The sequence below is a fragment of the Monopterus albus genome, unplaced genomic scaffold, assembly GCF_001952655.1.
Source record: "Monopterus albus unplaced genomic scaffold, M_albus_1.0 scaffold190.1, whole genome shotgun sequence".
Taxonomy (NCBI): Eukaryota; Metazoa; Chordata; class Actinopteri; order Synbranchiformes; family Synbranchidae; genus Monopterus; species Monopterus albus.
This window is the reverse complement of record NW_018128070.1, coordinates 356,266-368,824: the sequence shown is the minus strand read 5'-3', so window position 1 is coordinate 368,824 and position 12,559 is coordinate 356,266. Positions and strand designations below refer to the sequence as shown.

At 38.8% G+C, this 12,559-nt stretch overlaps 1 protein-coding gene across 2 annotated transcripts in view; it reads left to right on the top strand.

Moving 5' to 3' along the window:
- The first annotated feature begins 7,426 nt into the window (after positions 1-7,426).
- cdh19 (cadherin 19, type 2) overlaps positions 7,427-12,559 on the top strand; it is a 191,376-nt gene continuing 186,243 nt past the window's right edge. For both annotated transcript variants that reach the window (XM_020617514.1, XM_020617515.1), the window contains exon 1: positions 7,427-7,905. The gene's annotated coding sequence lies outside the window, so the exon portion shown is untranslated. The remainder of the gene's footprint in view (positions 7,906-12,559) is intronic.

The window sequence follows — 12,559 nt, the reverse complement described above, 5'->3', positions numbered from 1 at the left end:
ACACATGAGCTTACGAGACAAAAATGCTTATAGATGTTCATGTAGTTCCATGAAATCTCTACATACTTATTACTTACCTTTAGACCACTTTACATACTGTAAATTACATTAGCAGGTTTTCAGAATGTCTTTTCCACAACAAAATTATCAGTATATAATCTAAATTTACAAGAAAAATGAAAGGAAATAAATCTCCCTTACCCTGTTTTCTGAGTTTCTGAGAAGGCAAAATTAAAGACTAGAGCTATTTTTTGGTTATTTTCCATGAATCCCATACACAGACTCAAATCAACAGTGAAGCTCATGTATTAACAGTAATGTGTGTGGTTTAATTTATTACCTTTACTTACCTGGTTTGCAATATTTGTCCATGCCATAAGCTGTGTTTCCACCATTGGAACCTAACAAGTGATATACGCTGCACTTTGCACCCCATAACCTCCTGGGTCAACACAGACCGTCCTGCGCTCCTTTCACACAGGCCCTCAGCTGAGCAGAGGGAGAACTGACAACAGGAAGGATCACTCCATAGTTCAATAATCAGCCAGTAAGGGAGACTGTATGAGCAGTTTAACAGTATAAACAGACACAGAACCCACAAGCATTAATTGACGCAAAGCGTTTTGGTAGGTTCCTACCAAACAAAGAAAGACCCTAATAGATTTCCAAGAAACATGTCAGTCAGTGCAGTGGTTTGGCTCACTGGTATATTTATAATATTTTACTAGCAACACGGCACAGAGGAATAAGCTAAACCAGGTTCTGGATTTGTAGACATTACACCAAATGCATGAATTTCAGTGTATTTTCAACAGTATATACTGTATGTGGCCAGATGGCCGATTTTGGCATCTTCGAGTTGCACAGTAAAAGCACAAAATATTACACAGTTAAACAAATGTTTTGAACAAAGGTGACCTGACAGCCCAATAATCACTCCAAGTGTTTTGAGCCTTTTTGCTCTTGTTTTCTCTAATTTCTATGTGAGAGTCCAGTCGCAGAGTGTACTTCCACCCACTTGTGTGAACTGCTTCAACTGCATGATGACTCAGCAGTGTTACACAGCGAAATCACAAACTGTTTTTGAGAGGCACTCCAAGATTCCTAATCCATTCTGAGACTGGCCGTGATGCAAGTGGCTGTTTTTACACTGTGCTGTGACAAAATGTTTTATGGCTTCATACTCGGCTCAAAGTCACTTTGGCTATTGGTTTTGTGGAAAATACTGTGAATATCAAGTGATGCAACTGTGAGGAAATCTGTTGTCCTTCCTACACTGCCTGTTCAAGGCAGGATTATTGTGCTGATTTTTTACCACACCGTCCTGTACAAAAGATTCCAAGTTGGCATGGGGAGTCATAGACCCAGCTTGTGCCTTGAGTCACAGAGATACATACATAGATACATAGACTTGAGTCACAGAGATAATCTTCCATTAGCAGGTGAAACTGGCACTTCTGAAGGTATTTCCCACATCCTCTTAGACCGTTCTAACAACACAAAATAAAAAATAATCCAGTTTGGTCCAGGAAAAATATAATTTTAATTAGCTTCTTGCCTGTTCATCTCATATAAACAAAGATGGAGACAGGAAATGACATCATCACTCTGCCTTTGTGTGAAAGTGGGAAAAAAAAGTTAGAGACACAAGGTCATTTCCTGTCGCCATCTTTGTTTTACTGAACTAAATTGTTGTACCTGAGAAAGTGGCATGATTTACTTTTGATCCTGTATCATAAGAAGAGTCTATGATGATTCAGGAAATACCCTCAGAATTTGGAGTGTTTTGAAACAGTGGTGGGAGGTTAAAACTGTCAGCAAGTCTCAGTTTCACAAGTTAACAGAAGATTATCTCTGACTCGGCTGAAGCCAGGGGAATCAGTGCTAATAAGGAACAAATGGCACATGCTTTCCATTTACAAGGACCATGGGATTCATCATTGTAAGAACAAAGCTGCAAGCAATTCTGCAACTTAACCCCATGAATCTGACATAAGCCATTTTCACATATGAATTCCGGACTATGTCCACAGAATCAGGTCAGGACTTGATCCTGCATTGCCTGTTCACACATATAGCACACAACAGGAGATAGACACGTTCTCACCTGCCGGCGATACTTTGTTTGATAGAGCACGCAGGCGGCGGAACATAACAGGGTCATGTAACCAGTTTGTAATTTGGTCATAAACAATTGAGTCTCTTGTGGTACCTTAAATTTGTCTGACGATTCTGGTGTCGGCTCTTAACAACAGAAGCTCCTGAATTTTGTCGTGTCTCCATTTAAATATATTTTTTGGCGTCATTGTAAATGACTGTGTTTCTTCACCATTGCATGCTTGTTTTCTTCAGGTTTTGTGCTGGTCACATAATAAAACAACACGCCCACTAGCTCCATGTCAGTACTGTGGGCTATAAGAGGCTGTTTTCTCACGTAAGCTCACTCTGAGTTCACACAGACAGGGAGCTGGCAGAGTAAAGTCCACTTAAGGTCTGGGTCAACATTTCCATTCTCACTTAGTCTGGGTAATGTCTAGATAATTTCAGGGTTTCAGTGCATGTCTGAAAAGGGCTATAGGCTTTTCTGAGGACCTTTCTCCAGAACAAATGTAAGACAAAACTTAGGAAGACATTGTTGAATGAGGTCCTGTGATCCCTGCCACCAAACCTCCTTGCACTCATTAGCAGCATTTCTTGGAGCACTGTAGGGCCCAGAGATCCTGCTCCAGCTGGATGGCGAAGCTCATCAGCCGTCTGAGGAGAAATGATAACATACCCAGTTTTCAGGTTAAGGAGCACACACAAGAGCCAGACAGATTAGAGTTGAGCACAGTCTGGTCTGGCCAAGAAGTGAGTTGAACAATCTTGCAGCAAGACTGGTCAACTGTAGAGTATATTACAGGCTGAACTGTGGATTCAGTGCGTAGAGTCATGATGACAACAGCATTCAGGCAGAGATGAAAATAATAATAAGCAAGTTTACTGTAAAGTGGGCTAGAAAATAAAGACAATAAATATTTATATAAAATTTTCTTCATGCACTTGGGAAGTGTTTTCTGATGTTTATTGCAAACCAAACACAGCACTAGAAATGTCAGCTGTTTTCAGGCTTGCATATCCTGGGAGAGGTAGACTCAAAATCCTTTTTTCTGATGTGTTCATCTGCTGATAGGCCTATAGCACAGAGGCAGAAGTTTATACACACACCTTAGTCGAAATGGGAAATCTCTGGCTGAGGGTTGTGTGTAAATGTACACATTTACATATTTTCCAGAAGGAGAACTTTATCTGCAGAAAGTACATTTGACACTGTGCAGGTGCATGAGTTTATGTATGGGAGGGAGATTTTCCTTACATTTCACTGTCCCAGTGCTGGGGATTCACTGGTACGTTGCAGAAATGTCTGCCTCATCCTTTGATCTGGGATAATCCGTGATTAGCAAGAAGACCACATTAAAAGAGAGAAGTCACACTTTTTTATTCACAGCCTCAAACTGATCATATGTCAACAAGCTTGTCAGTATTAAACCTCCCATCATGTTACAAGTGTTATAGGTGATGTGACCAGTAATTACCTTTGAAGCCAATTAAAAGACCTTAATAGTGGCTTAAAATATAATACAAGCTTAAGAATACAGTTTCAATAACCAGATAAGATGTTCAGCAACATTTAAATGTATTTATTCCAGCCAAGAAACACAATTTAAACTCTGTGATTGTTAGGGGCTAAACACTTCAAATGATTCCTCATGTAGAAAATACACTTGAGGAGAAAATGTCAAAACCGTCAAGGGCTCTTGTGTATTTTTCAGCTCAGGTGTGTGTGATCACGACGTGTCATTACTATGCAATTCACAATGCATGTTAAAAAGGGCTTCATCTGTTTCCAGCAGCTCTGAGGTGCTCCCTCTGTACCAGCACAAAAATACTGAAGCAAACGAGCACTGATTTTCCTCCACTTCTCTTATAGACAAGCCTCTGACATTTCCCGTCTTGCACATTGAAAACTGAACCTTGTACCTTTGACTTTCAAAAGTAATTTTTATCTGAGGGCACCTGAAAGGATGATTTGAGGAGGAAGGCCTCTAAAAATAACCTGGTTATTTATATCATGTGTTCAAAGCTTCAGACATTGCTTACTTTATTTAAATATATATATTTCTGCTGAGCGGGGCACTTGATAAAAGATGTGGCATTGTCCCAGAAAATAACAGTAATTTAAAAATATCTGACTGTCAATATATCACATGACATCAGTGAGGATGTATATGTCTCCAGCCAACCAATCATAGTCTACTCTTCTTTTAACCAGTTGCTCAGGTAGACTATACTGTAGCTTTTTGAGATTTTCAGATGATGGAGCTGAGTTAACATGCGTTAATGTGTTAATGTTGACAGCTATATCATCAGATTATTTCAGTATAAGCTGGAGACTTAAACCTTCAGTAGAATGCTTTCATTATAAACCAGAGGGCTGGTGTTTCAAAGCTGTGCATTCATGTCAAAAATCACAATGAGATTGCTAGGTAACCAGCAGAGACTCCATAAATGTGATATTTTTATATTTCAGTTTGTGTACAGATTGAACAGGAAAAAACATGTTAATTAGTGTGGAGTTGTTGGCTGGTGGATTTTTGTTACCTCGAAATGTTTCCCTCTGTTTACAGTGTTTACTGTCAGAGGATGAGAGTGGTATCAATATTCTCATGTCAGCATACTTCTGTCATCTGCTACATAGTATTTTGAGCACAGGAAAATTGTGTGTGCGTTTTGCAGACAATTGATATTTTAAAGAGACATTATTATTTTACAAAGAATAATGTAGTTTGAGCAAACAAAAATCTATTCTCTGCTTAAGAAATTAAATTGCCTTTTTACCATTATCAGTACAAACAGGCATTAATAACCTCTGTGGCTCAGCGTTAGTCAAATGCTGCTCTTTGCACTCGTGGAGCCCCTCACTCTCTCTCTCATGCTCTCTCGACATCTCAGCTCTTGAGTTGTATTAGGGGAAGAGTATGTAACATTCTTAGACACCGGCCTACACCAGGGGCTAAAAATTATAATCTCCTGGCCTTTGATGTACCAAATTCAACCATACTTTTAAAAGTTCTGTCTCTCAAAATTAGTGTGAAACTAAATTGCTGGACGAGACCATCCTGTCTGACAGAGGCTCGTTTCCAACCCTCACACCGCTCGACACATCCTCTGGGAGCATACATTATAATGTGGGAGTGAATGACAAACGTGTCATTGAGCACTTGAAGATTTAAGGCTTAAGTTTAGTCATTTCTCCTCTTAGATAACCGTCTGACATAATTTCATCCAGCTGTTTCTCAACCAGAGAGCGGTGGCTGCTGTCTCCTAGTTTAGCATGTCTGAAATAGCATCCAGTAGCACTTCAGTCAATCAGCCTCAATGAGGAGCCACAGAGCCAGTGGCAGGAAAAGGGGCAGGATGCGCCTCAGTCTCAACTAAATGGAATGATTAAAGCTCTTGGAAACCCATGCTTCAGGCCCTAGTTTCAGTCAATTTCAGCCTGTTTTATGTTCAAACCACAAAGTCTGGACTGTAACAGTATATCATGTCAGAGAAGAGACAAGACTTTCACCAGAAACATGTGACAGCACTAGTCTTTGCATCTTTACCTCCTTGCTCTGAGAATATCTGGGAGATGGTGGCAATTTCCTAGATATCTCATGTCAGCTCTCCTTTTATCCTCTGCTAGCAGCAATCCACGCTCTGCCCATTGTGTTTTTTGAGAGGAAAAATATGAAGTTGGCAGGTACTGAGACAGCCTGATTGGTGTTTTGAATTATTAAGAATGGACCACGACACTGGTGTCTGTGTGTCTGACATTTCAGAGCGACATGAAGCCAGGTCTGTCACACTGATAACGTCCCTTGGGGTGAGGCTGCAAATTAAGCGCCAAATTTATTTATTTATTTCTCATTAATTCCTCACAGTGAAGGTGGCAGCTGCACATGGAGATTGTCATGTTTGTAGTATCTTTGTTAGCTTTTCTTTCCTATCACAATGTTACACCTTGTTTCAAAATTGCAGCAGATTTCTATGAAGTTTTTGTTTTCTCATACTAGCGCCCAAATTTTGATGCAACAACATGCTCAGTTGGCAGTTTATTAAGTACACCTAAAACAAATATGGCATAATACAAAAGTCTACATCCTACAAAATGATCATAATGTTGAATCAACACCTCTTTAAAACATTTCCAACAAAAACATTATCATCACATTCATGAAGGGAGGAATAATAGCAGGAGTGTTGTATCAGATTAAATTAGGTTTAGCATGGTGTACCTAATAAACTGACATCTGTGTGTATGCAAGTGCAGTATTGTAAAGCCTTATGTGAAATCCTCTTTGCTGCTGCCCAGTAAAAGCTCATGCTATTTCTCCACTGCCACCTCTAAAAGTAGCATAGTCCTTGTTTATGGTTGTGGAGCTTCCTGTTTTAAAATTCCAATGAGGCTCCATCCTGCGGTGTCCATATCAGGCCGGATGATTTAAGTGCACCCAAGGAGCAGCAGCCTGCCATCACTGCCTCCTCCATTGAGGCGCTACACTTTGCAGCAGGAGTTCAGTACCGAGTGTATTTGATCTTCAAACCTTTTCCCTGGCCTTTGTGAGAGTGCAGTCTGCAAAGGCTGGGGACATAACAAAATTATTCATTCATAGCTTCAACTCCATAATTGAAGTTATGGAGAATCATCATAACTGGCTTTTTCAAGAACCCTTGTATTTAATGGAATTACTTTTCAAAATGTGTTGTAGCTTTTCTTGATGGAGACATCCAAGTCAATTCTTGTCATTGCTTGATTTATTATAATTCACTTTAAGGATATGAAATTATCATGTGGCCACAGTACAATATGTACAGCTAAAATCAGATTTAATACTGAACAGTTTATAGTTGAATCAGCCACTGCAGTTTTGAAAAGATGAGGGTACTGGACACACTTCCTTCACATCAAACCATCGAGGCGATTAATGGGCCTTATCATTGCCAAGTGCTGTGCAGAAATGGTTGTTGGCTTAGAATAGGTATTTTTTATGAATTAAGACTGAAATATGAAGAACTTTATAAGTCCTACCTTTTTACATTTTTTCATCCTTTTACACACACACACAAACACACACACTCACTCCATGTCTATTGCTAATATTCTATCATCTGAAAAAATAAATTACCAATCTCTTAAATCAAACTTGTTTATGAGTATTTTCTTTCTCCAAACAATAGCTGCGATAATGGCAGTGACTAATAGATTACATTTAAACTGACAATTTCACAATAATAGCCATTCAGGACTTGAAAATGTTATGCACGTATTAAGCTGTTGCCAACGTCAATAAAATCTATAAAAGAAGAAGAAGAAAAGGAAGAAGAAAAAGAAAAAGACGAAGAAGACAGAAGACATTTTTAATGTGAAGGAGGGGTAACAGGAAATGTTTAGCTAGTATTAGCTGCCAGTGCTCTAGCGTTGTCAGCTAAATGAGAAGTGACCAGTAAGTGACAAGAGTTTATACTAGGGGTAATAAACTTTCAGTGTGTCTACATTTGTTAAGTCTCGGAGAGGAACATTACTGGAATTAGAAGAGCGGCGTGTTTGTGTCATTGCTGGCCGTAAGTCGCGCCAAATTTAAACTAATTAAACTGCACTCCCGGTGTTTTCCTAAAACACGCGAACGACAGCGAGCGACGCCGACTTATTTTTCTCACCCTGTGAGGTTTAACACGGCGTTACTGGACATTCGTTTTAAAGATACATTAAGGCTGAATTAAGTCTGAGAATCAGGACAGACTTCCGGTCTGAAATGATAAATGATCCGCCTGGACGTTTCTCCACACAGAGAGAGGAGTGGCCTAATCATCTGGTTTAAGGTAAGAGAGGCCTAGCTGTGTTCATGTTTATAGTCATTTGGCAGGCTGCATGTCATCAAGAAGTGTTGCTAGTTGTCAGTCATGATGATAAATAGTTAAACAGCAGCTGTGGAGGGACTACTGGTGTGTTTATATATTGCTGAGTTTGATGCTATTCCTAATGAGAGGAAATTGGCTAATTTTACTGGCAGGCTATCAGCTAGGGGAAATTTAAGGTCTTTTTTTTTTTTTTTTTTTTGCTGCAAAAGGGCACAAATGACTTTTTTTTAAATGTAGCATGCTCCTTTGTCATGATCTGTTAACTTTAGCATTTATGTGGAAATGGACAGGAGAAGTTAAGAAAGCCACTTTGAGTACACCTTGTGAATCTTACTAAAGGATCAGGATGCAACAGGTGCTGCAGCTCCCCTCAGTCAATCTATCTATCTGTGTGTGTGTGAAAGGTATTTAGCTACTGAGTTTTATTTGCAAAATAACTCCCTGAATTATAAACATTTTGCCCTTTGAGAAGTATCATTTGCTAAGATTTTTATTTTCATAGGATGTGCTTGAACAGCGAATGTATATAATAAAACAAAACAATGAACAATTGTCTCCACAAATTATACACAATAAATTTAAAGCAATTACAACTGTAAATATTTGAGATAGCGAGGTGAGAGTTTGTGTGTGCGATGAATTAATTGAGTTTATACAAGAAGAAAATACACAGATGATTTATCGTGTTTTAAAATTGTCATTTCTGAGCCCTTCCTTTTACACTTCCTCACTCTTTCTGTATCTTTCCATCATGCTGAACATAGTGAGTAAACGCATTTATTATTAGAATTTAATTCTCCCATTTCATTGTGGTCTCTGTAGCTCAGCTGTATCACTGACAAAGTCTGTATCTCACACTAAAATAACTGAATTACCAAGATGGCAAAGAGGCAGCTATGGATTCTACCATTATCGCCATGGCAACATGAGCTGGGCGCACGAGCTGCCGGTTTGATATTGCACTCTCTGCTCGAGCTCCCTCTTGTTAAGAGGATGGAAGTTCAGACCATTGTTCTTGAGAAAACGGGAGAGGAGGGGGCTAGAAGCATAGGAGCTTATTGTGTGTAAGTCTCCAGGAGATATGATATGACAACGAGCTGATTCCAACCTCAAAACAGGGTACAAGACTTGTTTTAAAGGGACATACAGTGTGATTTTAGTCATGACGTACATTATGTCAGCTGTTCCCTTTGCAGCGGAATATACACGATACTTTATATGACTGTCTTTTTAAGCCAGAGAAAAAAAACAGAGATTGTGTCTGATGCTCATGATGAAGCTGTAAGGTCAGAGGGTTAAGAAAACATAATAAAAGACACTGGAAATCGACTCTGACATTTTCATGTTCTTGGCTGGTATTGATGTCTAATTTGAGAATGTTATTTCTTATACTGTAAATGCAAAACAAGAATCAAACCCCCAGAATAACATTTTTGTTAAAAAGGATTTGTCTCAATGAAGCATCTGTTGTTGTGTCAGATATAACTGTGGACCCAGTGTCTCCAGACATCTTGTTGTGTTCTGCTGTAGATCCAGGATACTGGTGTTTGTCAGTGGCAGAGAAAGTATTAAGACTACTCCTTACTGATGTACAAGTTAAAGTCTTGCAGTGAAAATGACCCTTAAGTAAATATTATGAGTAAATGTTACTTAAACTATCATTAGTACTCATAATTCTGAAAGATGGGCCCCCGGGAGCATTGTTCTGTTGCTGCTACAGTAATATTACTGAAGTTAATGACCCATAAATATACAAGTAGCATCTTGTAGTTGTTAAAGGAGGAGCTCATTTTTTTTAACTACTTAATACCATATGTTGTTGTGTAGTTATTTACAGCAGTGCATGATATTTTAAGATCATCATGTATTTTGTAAGTAGAAGCTGGAAAATAAGCAATACTTATTAATGCTGTTTGATTAAAAAGTAAATGTTTCCTGCGATTTGTTTGACGTAGAGTACATTATAATACTTTAAGGTGCCTTGTTGGTGAAGGGTGCTACTTAAACGTATAAACGTGCCTTGTCTCACCTTAGAATAGATGTCTAAAGTACAATGAAATGAAAATACTCAAAAGCTATGCTCACATACCTCTTTGTATATACAGTAAATGGTCACACAAGAAAAGCTGGCAAAGGATGTTAGAGCAACTGTCCTGCTTTTAATTCTGAAGCCCTTACAATTCAGAATGAGTTATAGATGAGATTTACAAGTTATTTAATGTTTGTTTAATGTTTTTTTTAACTAGAGGACTCAGATACAAGACCAGAATGGCAATGGGGTGTGACGAGATCTCATGCCACTAGATATTAAAACGTGGTGTTATTTCTTGTCAAGGCAAAAGCTGTCTTGTGATAACAGCGCACAACAGAACCAGCCCAATACAGTATGATGGAGTGTGATGATATATTCACATTAGTCTGGCAAAAACACAACTCCCTGTTATGTTTTAATGCACGGGGCTGCGCTGGTCAGAGGTTGAGCGTTGGAAGGGGAGTTTCATGGCTTCATTCTCATTTTCGGCCCATGAGTTTTCATTGTGTTTTGTTAGCCATGCTGCCAACGTAGCCTACTCTACCTTAGCACTAATTCTACCACCAGTGTGTCAGCATTGATAGATAAAAAAAAAACACAATTTAACATCCGGGACTAATGAAAATACATGGTGTGCCATAATTGTCCGGTCTTTTACTGCATATGATAGTTGATACTCAAAGTAGAAATGAAGTGGCATTCATTACATGATAAGTTAAAACATTTCAAAATGCATCTGCAGTGTTTTGCATTCTGTGACTTTCAGTCAAATCCAAGTAATATTTGTCAGTGTTAAAATATCGTCTCGTTTTGTTCTTGTGAACCAGTATTGTGTATCGTCTCATCTCGTGAGGAAAGTGTGTCATCACACCTCTAGTTAAATATAATGTAAAGAGATTCAACACAGGAAGATCAGATAAAGATACAGTAGTAGCTGCATCGTTTTTCATCAAATATAAAACATGTGCTTTAGTCCTGTCAGCAATTAAAATTTAGATCACTTAACTCAAACCAAATTTGAAATCATTTGTTCATGTTCTTAAGCTTAACACTGTACCATCATTGGCAGCTAATTTTCATTTTCTCAGCCGAGATTGTCCCAGTGGGTTTGAAAACAGCTTCTTATGTGAGTAAAGGAGCTGCAGACAGTGATTTCATTTGCATGGCACGATGTGGCTCTAACAGTTGTCTTGGATTGACTCCAGTGGTGGTGAGGAGAGGAGTGGTGAGAGAGATTCATCTAACAGCCGCTGGAAGCTGTGTTGCTACATTGATTGAGTCGCGCAGGAGCGTTCATTGTACATGTAAATGATGCATGAATTGCAACACAAAGTAGGAGATACTAAAAGTGAGAGCTTTACAATTTGATTTGACTCAACTGAGTCGCAGACAACCCCTAAACACCTATTTAAAGTGGTGTTGTATTTGCTGAAATCAGATTATTTTTGGGCATTGCTGGAAACACATAACACCTTTCTGCACAAGAAATATGGTGACATTAAGATTGATGCTTTCACTGACATAAATACTGCAAAAATCTTTTCCAGCAATAGACCATTCCTCATGTAATGAATTAAAATCCAATTACAAGTGCTCATTACCGTAAACAAACACCACATTAGCATCAAATATGCAAATGAACTAGTATCATATTATTCAGGGTGATGAATCGCTGTTCATTAGACGGGAAGGATCCAGTAACCGCCGTTCTTTTGTTCATTTTGAATCTGTGGAAACCATCCAGCACAGTTATTTGCAGCAAATACTGTGTCTGAGTACAGTTATTTGCCACAGATATAATACCCATTAAAAATTCATTAGTAAACCAATGTACCAGACACATTCTTTTCATCCTATTTGGTTCACACATAAAAGTGACTCAGAAATTTGTTGTGGTTTTCTGCAATCAACTGGTATGAAAACCGGAGATTTAAAAAAAAAAGCCACTTCAAAGTAAATTCGTCAAACAGGAACTGTTATACAAAGTCACATTGAAGCAATGTCACATACTGCATGTTCTCTACATATCGCTTTGGTTTTTTTTTCTCCAATTAGTCTGTGACATACTCACAATGCTCAGCATCGATGAATACTGACCTAAAGGTTAATATAAGTATGAAGAGTACTAAATCAAATCAAATTTTATTTGTATAGCGCCAAATCACAACAAAAGTCATCTCAGGACACTTTACAAAGTAAGGTCTAGACCTTACTGTTATCAATATTATTACATAGGGAAAAATCCAACAAATCCCCCGTGAGCAAGCACTTGACGACAGTGGGGAGGAAAAATTCCCTTTAACGGAAGAAACCTCCGACAGACTCCCGGCTATTGGTGGGCGGCCTTCTGCCTCGACCGGTTGGGGTGAGTGGATAGAGGAGAAACAAAAGAAGAAAAGCAACAAGACAAAACAAACAATCAAACACTGATCAGGTCGATGTGGCTGGTGACTGCTCGTCAGAGACGTAATGCTCCAGGGCCAGGGCAACCTGCAAAAAGGTACAGAGAGAGGACACACTACGGGAGAGAGGAAACAAAAAGTTAGTAATGTGTAATGGTGGCATATAGAAGCATAGGGAGAG